At 40.7% G+C, this 12,603-nt stretch overlaps 1 long non-coding RNA gene across 2 annotated transcripts in view; it reads right to left on the bottom strand.

Annotated features, from left to right (window-relative positions):
• The window catches only part of LOC139355531 (uncharacterized), a 26,172-nt gene extending 13,569 nt beyond the window's left edge, over nucleotides 1–12,603 (bottom strand). For both annotated transcript variants that reach the window (XR_011606313.1, XR_011606312.1), the window contains exons 1-2: nucleotides 12,095–12,603; nucleotides 2,692–2,815 (exon numbers count right to left, since the gene is read on the bottom strand). This is a non-coding gene — a long non-coding RNA (uncharacterized lncRNA). The remainder of the gene's footprint in view (nucleotides 1–2,691; nucleotides 2,816–12,094) is intronic.

The following is a 12,603-nucleotide window of genomic DNA, read 5'->3' as shown; positions in this document are numbered from 1 at the left end:
TCACCCTCCAGAGTAGCTGGGACTACAGGTATGCACCACCACACCCAGCTAATTTGTGTATTTTTAGTAGAGAAAGGGTTTTACCATGTTGACCAGGCTGGTCTCGAACTCTTTGCCTCAAGTGATCCACCCACCTTGGCCTTCCAAAGTGCTGTGATTACTGGCATGAGCCACAGTGCCTGGCCTAAATTTACCGTTTAAATATGCTTAGGAAAATACCTCATAATAACCTCTTTGGAACAATAAGAAGAAGAAATATCATTCAAGAGCATGTTGTCAACACTAAATTTCAGAGTTCTCTGAAATAATAAATAATTCCGTTCTCTGAAACAAACAAACAAAAAGCATATGATGCATCTCTACAGAAACTTGCTTCAATTTTACCTTTTAAATATTTGTATGTAGATACTTTACAATAAGCCATAGGAACAAATGTAAGAATTATTATTCAATAGCATGTTAATCAACAGTAGATCACAGAGTACTTTAAGTGCTAAACACTCTCTTTCTCTGAAAGAAAACAGCACATGATGTACTTTGCCAAAGCTTGCTTAGATTTACCTATTTTTGTTTTGTTTTTGTTTTTTGTTTGTTTTTTGAGACTAGGGTCTCACTCTGTCACCCAGGCTGGAGTGCAATGGCGCCATCTCAGCTCACTGCAACTTTTGCCTCCTGGACTCAAGCAATCCTTCCAACTCATCCCCAAAATAGTTGGGACCACAGGCACACACCACCACACCCAGCTAATCTTTGTATTTTTCAGTAGAGATGGAGTTTCACCCTGTTGCCTGGGCTGGTCTCGAACTCCTCAGCTCAAGTTATCTGTTTCCCTCAGCCTCCTAAAGTGCTGGTATTGCAGGTGTGAGCCATCACTCCTGGCCTAGATTTACCTTTTAAATGTGTATATTTTAACACCTCATTTTAATTCCTTAGGAAAAATGTAAAAAAAATGTTATTCAATAGCATGTTATCAACAGTAGATTACAGAGTTGTTGCCATTAAGCCTTTCTGTTCTCTGAATGAAAACAGCACATGATGCATCTGTTAAGAATCGTGCTTGGACTTATCTTTTATGTTTTATCTTTTTTTTTTTTTTTTTGAGAGAGTCTCGCTCTGTCACCCAGGCTTTACTGTAATGGTACAATCATGGCTTACTGCAGCCTCAACCTCCTGGGCTCAGGTGATCGTCTCACCTCAGCCTCCTGAATAGCTGGAATTACAGGCACATGCCACCATGCCTGGATAATTTTTTTGTATTTTTTGTAGAGGTGGGATTTTGCCATGTTGTCCAGGCTAGTTTTGAACTCCCGGGCTCAAGCAGGCCACATGAGCCACCATGTCCAGCCAGACTTACCTTTCAAACATGTTTTGTAATACCTCATAATAAATCCTTAGAAACAAATGTAAAAAAGAAAAATCATTCATTAGCATGTTGTCAAAAAGAGACTTTTAAATTTTTTATGTTATAAACAATTCCATTCTCTGAAACAAAACCGCATGTGACACATCTCTGAAGAAGCTTGCTTATATTTATATTTTAAGTCTTTATATGTAAACACCTCATAATAACTCCTTGGGAACAAATAAGAAATATTATTTAGCAGCATGTTATCAAAACTAAATTTCAGGCCAGGCACGGTGGCTCAGGCCTATAATCCCAGCTCTTTGGGAGACCGAGGAAGATGGATCACTTGAGCCCAGGAGTTCAAGACTAGCCTGGGCAATGTAGCAAGACCTCAACTCTACTAAAAATAAAAAATAAAACATAAAAACATTAGCCCAATGTGGTAGTACATGTCTATGATCCCAGCGACATGGGAGACTGAGCTGGGAGGATTGCTTGAGCCTGGGAGGCAGGGACTACAGTAAGCCAAGATAGTGCCACTGTAATTCAGTCTGGGTGACAGAGTAAGACTTTGCTTCAAAAAAAAAAAAGAAAAGAAAAACCACTAAATTTCAGATATCTCTTTGTGATAAATAGTTCATTTCCTGAAAGAAATCAGCCCATGGTGCCTTTCTGCCAAAGCTCACTTATGGTTACCTTGTAAATGTGTGTATGTTAACACCTCATTATAAGCCCTCAGGAAAAGTATTTCAGTGTAAGAAATATCTTTCAATAGAATGTTGCCAACACTACATTACAGAGTTCTCTATGTAATAATACTTTCATATTCTGAAAAAAAAAATAGCATGTAATGCATCCTTAAAGAAGTTTACTTAGATTTACTTTTTAAACATGTATATATAAATTTGTAATAACTCATCTGGAACAAAGATAACAAAAATCATTCAATACCATGTTATCAACATTATATTTGAGTTCTTTGGCTGGGTGCAGTGGCTGTAATCCCAGCACTTTGGGAGGCCAAAGTGCACAGATCCCTTGAGGTCAGGAGTTCGAGACCAGCTTGGCCAACATGATGAAACCCTATCTCTATTAAAAATACAAAACTTAGCTGGGCATGGTGGTGCGTGCCTATAATCCCAGCTACTCAGGTGGCTGAGGCAGGAGAATCGCTTGAACCCAGGGGGCAGAGGTTGCAGTGAGCCGAGATCCTGCCATTGCACTCCAGCCTGGGTGACAGAATGAGGCTCCATCTCAAAAAAAAAAGGTTTTTTTTATGTTAACCAATTTAATTATCTGAACAAAAGCAACATAATGCATTTTTGGAGAAACTCATTTATATTTACCTTTAAACAAGTATATGTAAACACCTCCCAGTAACTTCTATGGAGTAAAGATCACGAACACCATACGATAGCATGTTGTCAACACTAGATTCCAAGTTCTCTGTGTAATAAATACTTCTATTCTCTGGGGGAAAAAAAACAAATTACGCATCTTTGAAGAAGCTTCCTTAGATTTAGCTTTTAAATGCACATGTGTAAACACCTCATAATAGCATTTTCAGAATAATGATAATATCATTCAAGACCATGTTGTTGAGACTACATTTCAGAGTTTTCTATGTAATCCCAAATCCATTCTCTAAAACAAAACAGGGCACAGTACATCTCTGATGAGGTTTGCTTAGCTTACCGTTTAAACATGTATACATAAACACCACTTAATAATCCTGTAGCAACTAAAATGAGAAATATTATTCAATAATATGTTTCATAAACACCACTTAATAATCCTGTAGCAACTAAAATGAGAAATATTATTCAATAATATGTTTCAACACTAAACTACATAGTCTTTGTGTGTTAAGCAATTCCATTCTCTGATAGAAAATGCCATACGATGCATCTCTTAAGCAGCTTGCTTAGATTTACATTTTCAATGAGTATATGTAAATACCTTACAATAATTTCAGAAACAAAGGTGTGATATGTCACTCAACAGCATGTTGTTAACACTAGATTATAGAGTTTTTTGTTTTTGTTTTTGTTTTTCTTACCAATTAAGCACTTTCATTCTCTGAAAGAAAACTGCAAATGAGCAACTCTGAAGAAGCCTGCTTAGATTTGCCTCTCAAACAAGTGTATGTAATCATTTCATTACAAGATTTAAGGAACAAATACTAGAAATATCATTCAATAGCATATTCTTAACACTAGGTTAGAGTTGTGTATTTATTAAACAGTTCCAATTTCTGAAAGAAAACAACACAAAATGCTTCTCTAAAGAAGCTTGTGAAGATTTACCTCTTAACTGTGTTTATGTAAACCCGTCATCATAAGCCCTTATAAACAAAGGTAAGAACTATCATTCAATAGCATGTTCTCCACACTAGATTACAGAATTCTTTATTTGTTAAACAATTCCAATTTCTGAAAGAATATACCACATAATCCATCTCTAAAGAAGCTTTCTTTTTTTTTTTTTTTTTTTTGAGACGGAGTCTTGCTCTGTCGCCCAGGCTGGGGTGCAGTGGCCGGATCTCAGCTCACTGCAAGCTCCACCTCCCGGGTTTACGCCATTCTCCTGCCTCAGCCTCCTGAGTAGCTGGGACTACAGGCGCCCGCCACCTCGCCCGGCTAGTTTTTTGTATTTTTTAGTAGAGATGGGGTTTCACCGTGTTAGCCAGGATGGTCTCAATCTCCTGACCTCGTGATCCACCCGTCTCGGCCTCCCAAAGTGCTGGGATTACAGGCTTGAGCCACCGCGCCCGGCCAAAAGTTCCATTTTCTGAAAGAAAACAGCAAATAATGCATTTCTGAAGAAGCTTGCTTAGAGGAGGGAGGTGGAAACAAGTGGTAAATGGAACCCTCCAGTCACTGTCTCCCCAACAGGGACACTAAATTCAACAACTATCTACCCAAGAAAGCACCTTCATAAGAATCAAAAACTTAAATGACTGACAACAGTACCTGGTTTTAACATATAACATAAAGGCATGTTGAAGAGGGTAGGAGGGAAAATGTTGCATTGCCTACACCACTACCACCACCAACAACCCCAGGCATCACAGCATGGAGAAATGATCCCTGTGTTTGTGGGAGAGAGAGTGAAATGAGTATGGAACTTTACATTGGAAATCAGTGCTTTTCTGTCGCAATGGAGCACACCACTGGACAGAAACCCCTGGTGCCCACAGAAGGAATATTTAAACCAGCCCCAGGCCAGAGGGGAATCCTCCAGTCCAACAGGAGGAACCTAAATCCCAGCTTGCTTCACCACAGCCTAGCTAAAATGGCCTGGGTACTGAGTAAATTTGAGTGGCTGCCAGCCCATAGTGACTGCATCCTTGAGCAAGCAGAGGTGCTGCACTTGTTTCAGAGGCTGTGAATTTGTGGTGTGACCCAGCATAACACCAGCTACAGCAGCCATGGGAATGCTTGCATAACCCCTTGCCCAACTGCAGGCAATTTGTCATGGAGAGACTCCTTCATCTTGGGGGAAGGAGAGGGAAAAGTAAAGAAGACTATGTCTTCCAAGTGGTACTGACAGAGCAGGAACATTACCATCTTGGACAAGCTCCTCATTCTAAAGTTCACCTTAGTAAAAAACTGCCTCAATCCAAAGGGCATCATCCTAATAGCTAAGGTCAGCATGGCCGTAAACCACAAATAACATCTCCAACCAGAAACATTCCAAACTCCTCCCTGCCCAGAGACATGCTAGCCCCAAGATAACCCCTCTCTGCCAGGAAGATGCCAGCCTCGAGATAACCCCGCTCTGACTGGAAAGATGTCTGCCCCAAGATAACCTCCCCTCCTCCCAGAGAAGTTCCAACCCTGCCATAAAACTTCTCCATCACACAGAAACATTCCAAGCTTGTCATAAGCCCCCTTACCCTAAAATCAATATATATTCTTAGTCTGTAGGAGAAAGTGCTCCTGACTGAAATCGGCCACAAGCCCCTCTCAGGTTTTATCTGAAGTAAACCTGTCTTTAACTGCCAGCCATGTTTTGTGTTTCTTTCCTCTTTAAGTCTTACAGGTACCAGCTCAGCCACAGTAAAATAAACCTTCAGGTAGAATCCTGAATCTCACAATTTCAATTCCAAGCCTTTGCTCTTAGATGACATTTTTAGATTCACCCCTAGCCAGAAGGGAATTTCCTGCCTTGGTGTGATGAACTGAGTCCTGGAAGGATCCACCACCTGCAAACTAAAGTGGCCTGAGGACTTGAACAAACAGCAGTAGCAGATAGGCAGTAGCAGCCACAGGTCTTGGGTGAACTATGGTGTTGTGCTGGTCTGGAAAGCAATGAGCTACAGGTAAACCTAGTGCAGTGCCACTGTGGCAGCCATGGGAATGCCTGTGTCATCCCTCCACCAATGCAGAGCAGGGAGACTCCTGCTGGGAGTGGGAAGGGAAAGAGGGAAGAGAGCAAGAAATTTACCCAGGGAATTCTGCCTTGTCTTCTCTAAGTCCCCTAAGGCGATATATCTAGTAGTCTGCAAGAGTCACAGCATACATGGGCTTAGGGTACCCCCTAGTGATGGAACAGTTGTAGTCACCTGAGGCTTAGGATATGTACAATTCTCTTTGTATTCTGGGAAATCCCTCTCAAAGAACAAGTGCAAATAAGGGCCAGACTGAAAGACTGGAATAAATAACTAACTCTTCAATGCCCAAACAACCACAAGTATCAAGAACATCCAGGCAAACACAACCTCACCAAACGGACTTAAGAAAGCACAGTGACTGAGCCTGGAGTAATGGAAATATGTGAGGCATGAAGAATTCCTCAGATGAGGAATTCAAATAACTGTCTTGCGGAAGCTCAATGAATTTCAAGACAACACAAAGAAGAAACTCAGAATTCTATCAAAAAATAGAGAGATGAAAATAATTTTTTTAAAAAATCAAACAAATAAATTCCAGAGACAAGTTTTTTTGTTTTGTTTTGTTTTGTTTTGTTTTTGATACAGAGTTCCACTCTGTCGCCCAGGCTGGAGTGCAGTGGCATGATCTTGGCTCACTGCAAGCTCCGCCTCCCAGGTTCATGCCATTCTCCTACCTCTGCTTCCTGAGTAGCTGGGACTACAGGCGCCCGCCACCACACCTGGCTAATTTTTTGTATTTTTTTAGTAGAGACGGGGTTTCACCATGTTAGTCAGGATGGTCTCGATCTCCTGACCTCATGATCCATCCGCCTCAGCCTCCTAAAGTGCTGGGATTATAGGCGTGCGCCACTGCACCCGGCTGTTGTTTGTTTTTGTTTTGTTTTTGTTTTTGTTTTTTTTGAGACAGAGTCTCTGTCACCCAGGCTGGAGTGCAGTGGTATGATCCCAGAGACTAAAAATTCAATTAACAAACTGAAAAATGCATCAGAATGCCTCCAGAATTTATCAAGCAAAAGAATAAATTAGTGAGCTCAAAGATAGGCTATTTGAAAATACACAGAGCAGAAAATAAAAGAATGAAGTATGCCTACTCTTATATTTGCCCTTTTAAGGCTATCTAGAAAACAGCATTAAAAAGGCAAATATAAGAGTTACTAACCTTAAAGAGGATGGAGAAAGAGATTTGGGTAGAAGGTTTATTCAGGCAAATAACATGTAACTTTTCAAACCTAGAAAAATATAGTAATATCCACATAGAAGAAGGTTAAAAAAAATTAAAAAAAAAAAAAAAAAGCACACACCAAAAAGATTCAAGCTAAATAAGACTCCCTCAAGGCATATAATAATAAAACTCTCAAAGGTCAGGGACAAAGAAAGGATCCTAAAAACGGTAACAGAAAGGAGCAAATAACATGTAAAGAAGCTCCAGTGTATCTGGTCGTAGACTGCTCAGTGGAAATCATACAAGCCAGGAGAGTGGAATGACATATACAAAGTCTGGAGTGGAACAACTTCTAACATAAAACACTGTATCCAACAAAGTTATCCTTCAAACACCAAGGAGAAATAAAAGCTTTTCCAGACAAACAAAAGCTAAGGAAATTCATCAGTGCTAGATTCATTTCACAAGAAATGCTAAAGGTACTTCTTCATTCTGAAAGTAAAGGATGCTAATATGCAACAAGAGATCATCAGAAAGTATAAAACCTGCTGATGAAAGTAAGTACACCTAATACTCTAATATTGTAATTGTAGAGTATAAATCACTCATGTCACCTTGGGAGGCTGAGGTGGGTGAATCACTTGAGTTCAGGAGTTCAAGACCAGCTGGCCAACATGGTAAAACCCCATCTTTACTAAAAATACAAAAGTTAGCTGGGTATGGTGGTGCATGCCTGTAATCCCAGCTACTCAGGTGGGTGAGGCACAAGATCACTTGAATCCTGGAGGTGGAGGTTGCAGTGAGCCAAGATCAAACCACTGTACTTCAACCTGGGTGACAGAGCGAGACTCTGTCTCAGGGGAAAAAAAATCACTCATATCTTTAGTGTGAAGACTAAAAAACAAACCCATCAAAAATAATCATAAGTAAAACAATTTTGAAGATGCAAAAAATATAAAAATAGAAACAACAAAAAGTCAAACAGCAGTAGTGACAAAGTTAATTTTTCTTTCTTTTTTCTTTTCTATGTGATCAGAGTTGAGTTGTCATCAGTTTAAAAGAATTGATTATGTTTTCTGCAAACCTCATGGTAATCACCAAGGAAAAACCTGTAATAGATACCCAAAAATTAAAAAGCAAGAAATAAAAATATGCTACCAAAGAATATCATTTCTACACAAAGGAAGACCAGGAGAAAGGAAGGACTAGTAAAACAACCAGAAAACAAGTAACAAAATGGCATTAGTAACCTATCAATAATAACATTGAATATACATAGGCTATATTCTCCAATAAAAAGACATAGAGTGGCTGAATGTATTTTAAAAACAAGGCTCACTATATGCTGCCTGTAAGAAACTCATTTCAGCCGGGCACAGTGGCTCACGTCTGTAATTTCAGCACTGTGGGAGGCTGAGGCGGGTGGATCACCTGAGTTCAGGAGTTTTGAGACCACCCTGGCCAATATGGTGAAACCCCGTCTCTACTAAAAATACAAAAAAAATTAGCCATGTGTGGTGGCAGGTGCCTGTAATCCCAGCTACTTGGGAGACTGAGGCAGGAGAATCACTTGAACCCAGGAGGCGGAGGTTGCAGTGAGCTAAGACCGTGTCATTGCACTCCAGCCTGGGCAACAAGAAATAAACTCTGTCAATAAAAAACAAAGGAAAGAAACTCACTTCACCTATAAAGATACACACAGACTTAAAAGGAAGGGATGAAAATAGATATTCCATGCAAATGGAAACAAAAAAGCAGGAGTCACTATATTTATATCAGATAAAGTTTCTAAGACATTTAAAGACAAACCAATAAAAAAAAAGACAAAGAAGGTTATTACATGAAGATGAAGTGGTTAACTCAGCAAGAGGATATAACAATGGGAAATACAGGCCGGGCGCGGTGGCTCAAGCCTGTAATCCCAGCACTTTGGGAGGCCGAGACGGGCGGATCACGAGGTCAGGAGATTGAGACCATCCTGGCTCACACGGTGAAACCCCGTCTCTACTAAAAAATACAAAAAACTAGCTGGGCGAGGTGGCGGGCGCCTGTAGTCCCAGCTACTTGGGAGGCTGAGGCAGGAGAATGGCATAAACCCGGGAGGCGGAGCTTGCAGTGAGCTGAGATCCGGCCACTGCACTCCAGCCTGGGCGACAGGGCAAGACTCCGTCTCAAAAAAAAAAAAAACAAACAAAAAAAACAATGGGAAATACATACGCACCCAACACTGGAGCAGCCAGATATATAAAGCAAATATTCTTATAGCTAAAGAGACAAAACAGTGAAAAAAAACAAAGAGGTTATTATATGACCTTTCAAGACGAAACAGTGAAAAAAGACAAGGTTACTATATGAGGACGAAGTGGTTAACTCAGCAAGAGGATGTAACAATGGTAAATATATATATGCCCAAAACTGGAGCAGCCGGATATATAGAGCAAATAGTATTACAGCTAAAGAGAGAGATAGTCCTCAATACCATAATAGCTGGAGACTTCAGCAACCTACTTTCAGCATTGGACAGAACTTCCAGGCAGAAAATCAACATAGAAACATCTGACTTAATCTGCGCTACAGACCAAATGGATCTAACAGATATTTACAGAACATTTTATCTAACAGCTGCAGAATACACATTCTTCTTATTGGCACATGGAACATTCTCCAGAACAGACTATACCTTAGGCCACAAAACAAGTCTAAGAAAATTTGAAAAAATCAAAATTATATCAGTTGTCTTCTGTGACCACAATAGAATAAAACTAGAAATGAACAACAAGAGAAATTTGGGAAACTATTCAAATACATAGAAATTAAATAACATGCTCCTGAATACCATTGCTGAATGCAGTGACTAAGACGGAAATTTTAAAGTTTCTTGAAACTTTAAAAAATTGAAATACAACGTACCAAAACCTATCAAATATATCAAAAGCAGTACTAAGAGGGAAGCTTATACTAATAAATGCCTACGTTAGAAGAGTAAAGGCTAGGCACAGTGGCTCATGCCTGTAATCCCAGCACTTTGGGAAGCCAAAGCAGGTGGATTGCTTGAGCTCAGGAGTTGCAGACCAGCCTGAGCCACATGATGAAATCTGTTTCTACCAAAAATACAAAAAAAAAAAAAAAAAAAAAAAAAAAAAAAAAAAAAAGCTGAGTGTGGTGGCACATGCCTGTAGTCCCAACTACACAGGAGGCTGAGGTGGGAGGATAGCATGAGCTTGGGAGGCAGAGGTTGCAGTGAGCTGAGATCACACCACTACACTCCAGCCTGAGTGACAGAGCCAGACCTTGTCTCAAAAAAAAAAAAAAGAGAGAGAGAGAGTAAAAAGACTTCAGACAACCTAATGATACACCACCTTAAAGAATTAGAAAAGCAATAGCAAATCAAACCCAAAATTATGAGAAGAAAATAAATAATAAACATCAGAGCAGATCAGAGCAGAAATCAAATCGAAACAAAAAAATACAAAAGATCACAAAACAAAAAGTCAGTTTTTGGAAAGATAAACAAAATAGACAAACTCTTTTGACAGACTAAGAAAAAAGAGAAGACTCAAATAAATCAAAGAGACTACATTACAACTGATATCACTGAAATTCAAATTATCTTCAGAGACTTCTATGAGCAACTATTATATAAGCCAAAAAGTTGGAAAAGGCAGAGGACATTGATAGATTCCTAGACACATACAACCTACCAGGATTGAAACATGAAGAAATGGAAAGCATGAATACACCAATAACATACAGAGAGATAGGAGCAGTGCTGAAAAGTCTCCTATCAAAGAAAAGCTGGGTACCTGATGGCTTCACTACTGAATTCTGCCAAACATCTAAAGAAGAACTAATACCAATTCTACTCAAACTACCCAAAAAATTTAAAAGAAGGAAATACTCCTAAACTCATTCTACAAGTCCAGCATTCTCTTGATACAAAAACCAGACAAAACAAACCAAAAAGAAAACTACAGGCCAATATTTCTGACGAATGCAGAGACAAAAATCCTCAAAGAAATACTAGCATCCCAAATTCAAGAACACATTTAAAAGATCATTCAATTTGATCAAGTGGGATGCATCCCAGGGACGCAAAGATGCTTCAGCATATGGGAATCAATAAACGTGATACAATGCATCAAAAGAATGCAGGACAAAAGCCATATAATTATTCCAATAGATGCTTTTAAAAATTCAATGAAATTCGGCTGGGCGCGGTAGCTCACGCCTGTACTCCCAGCACTTTGGAAGGCCGAGGCGGGCGGATCACGAGGTCAGGAAATGGAGACTATCATGGCTAACACAGTGAAACCCCATCTCTACTAACAATACAAAAAAAAAAAATTAGCCGGGCGTGGGGTAGGCGCCTGCAGCCCCAGCTATTCGGGAGGCTGAGGCAGGAGAACAGCGTGAACCCGGGAGGCGGAGCTTGCAGTGAGCCGACATGGAGCCACTGCACTCCAGCCTGGGCGACAGAGTGAGACTCCGTCTCAAAAAAATTAAAAAATTAAAAAAAAATTCAACAAAATTCAACATCCTCTCATGAGAAAAATCCTGAACAAACTGTCCATAGAAAGAACATTACTTCAACACAATAAATGTCTTATAAAATAAACTCACAGCTAGTATTATACTAAATGGGAAAAAAACTGAAAGCCTTTTCTCTGATCTGGAACAAAACAAGGATACTCATTTTCACCACTTATTCAACATAGTACTCAAAGTTTTAACCAGAGCAATTGGACCACAGAAAGAAACAAAAAGCATGCATATTAGAAAGAAAGTCAAACTGTCGTTGTTTGTAGATGATGTGACTTTATATTTAAACAAACCCAAAGATTCGTCCAAAAAACTGTTAGCACTCATAAATGAATTCAGTAAAGTTCCAGGACACCGCCGGGTGCGGTGGCTCATGCCTGTAATCCCAACACTTTGGGAGGCTGAGGTGGATGGATCACTTGAGGTCAGGAGTTGAGACCAGCCTGGCCAACATGGCGAAACCCCGTCTCTACTAAAAAATTCAAAAATTAGCCTGGCGTGGTGGCACACGCCATTTGTGGTTATGAAGTCCCCCAGCACCTCTGGCCAGGTGTGGTTGTGAAGTCCTCCCAGCACCTCTGGCCAGGTGTGGTTGTGATGTCCCCCAAGCAGCTCTGGCCAAGTGGGGTTATGAAGTCCCCATTCCCAGTACCTTCGGCCAGGTGGGGTTATGAAGTTATGAAGTCCTCCCCCGACCAGCACCTCTGGCCAGATGGGGTTATGAAGTCCCCCCAACCGCCCCTGAGGAGCAGGCGGAGTAAAAGCGAGCCGGGACTGCTAGCCGGTCGGGACCGCTGCTTCGCTGATGCTGGTTGTGTAGCACGGATGTGCGTAGCGTGATTGTGTAGTGTGGATGGGGGCACTGAGATCCGCAGGGACCATCACTGCAAGGAGAAGCTGCATGGCCGGGAGAGTTCAGCAGCTGAGCGGGTCAGGGTTCCTGGAAAGGCAGGTCCCAATGCATTTCCCGACCGGGCACCTAACGGGCTGCTCTCAAAAGCACTGACTATCACCGAGGCTGGCAGAGACCCTTAAGTATCTAATTCACGATGACACCAACTAACTCTGAGTACAGTAGAAAATGTACAGTCGGGCGACCAGAACATGCACACTCGAGCCGCCACCATGGGACTGCTCCAGGCAGTACCCACCACAGCAGGA

The sequence above is a fragment of the Macaca nemestrina genome, chromosome 7 (genome assembly GCF_043159975.1).
Source record: "Macaca nemestrina isolate mMacNem1 chromosome 7, mMacNem.hap1, whole genome shotgun sequence".
In the NCBI taxonomy this organism is placed as follows: domain Eukaryota; kingdom Metazoa; phylum Chordata; class Mammalia; order Primates; family Cercopithecidae; genus Macaca; species Macaca nemestrina.
This window is presented reverse-complemented; position numbering and strand designations above follow the sequence as displayed.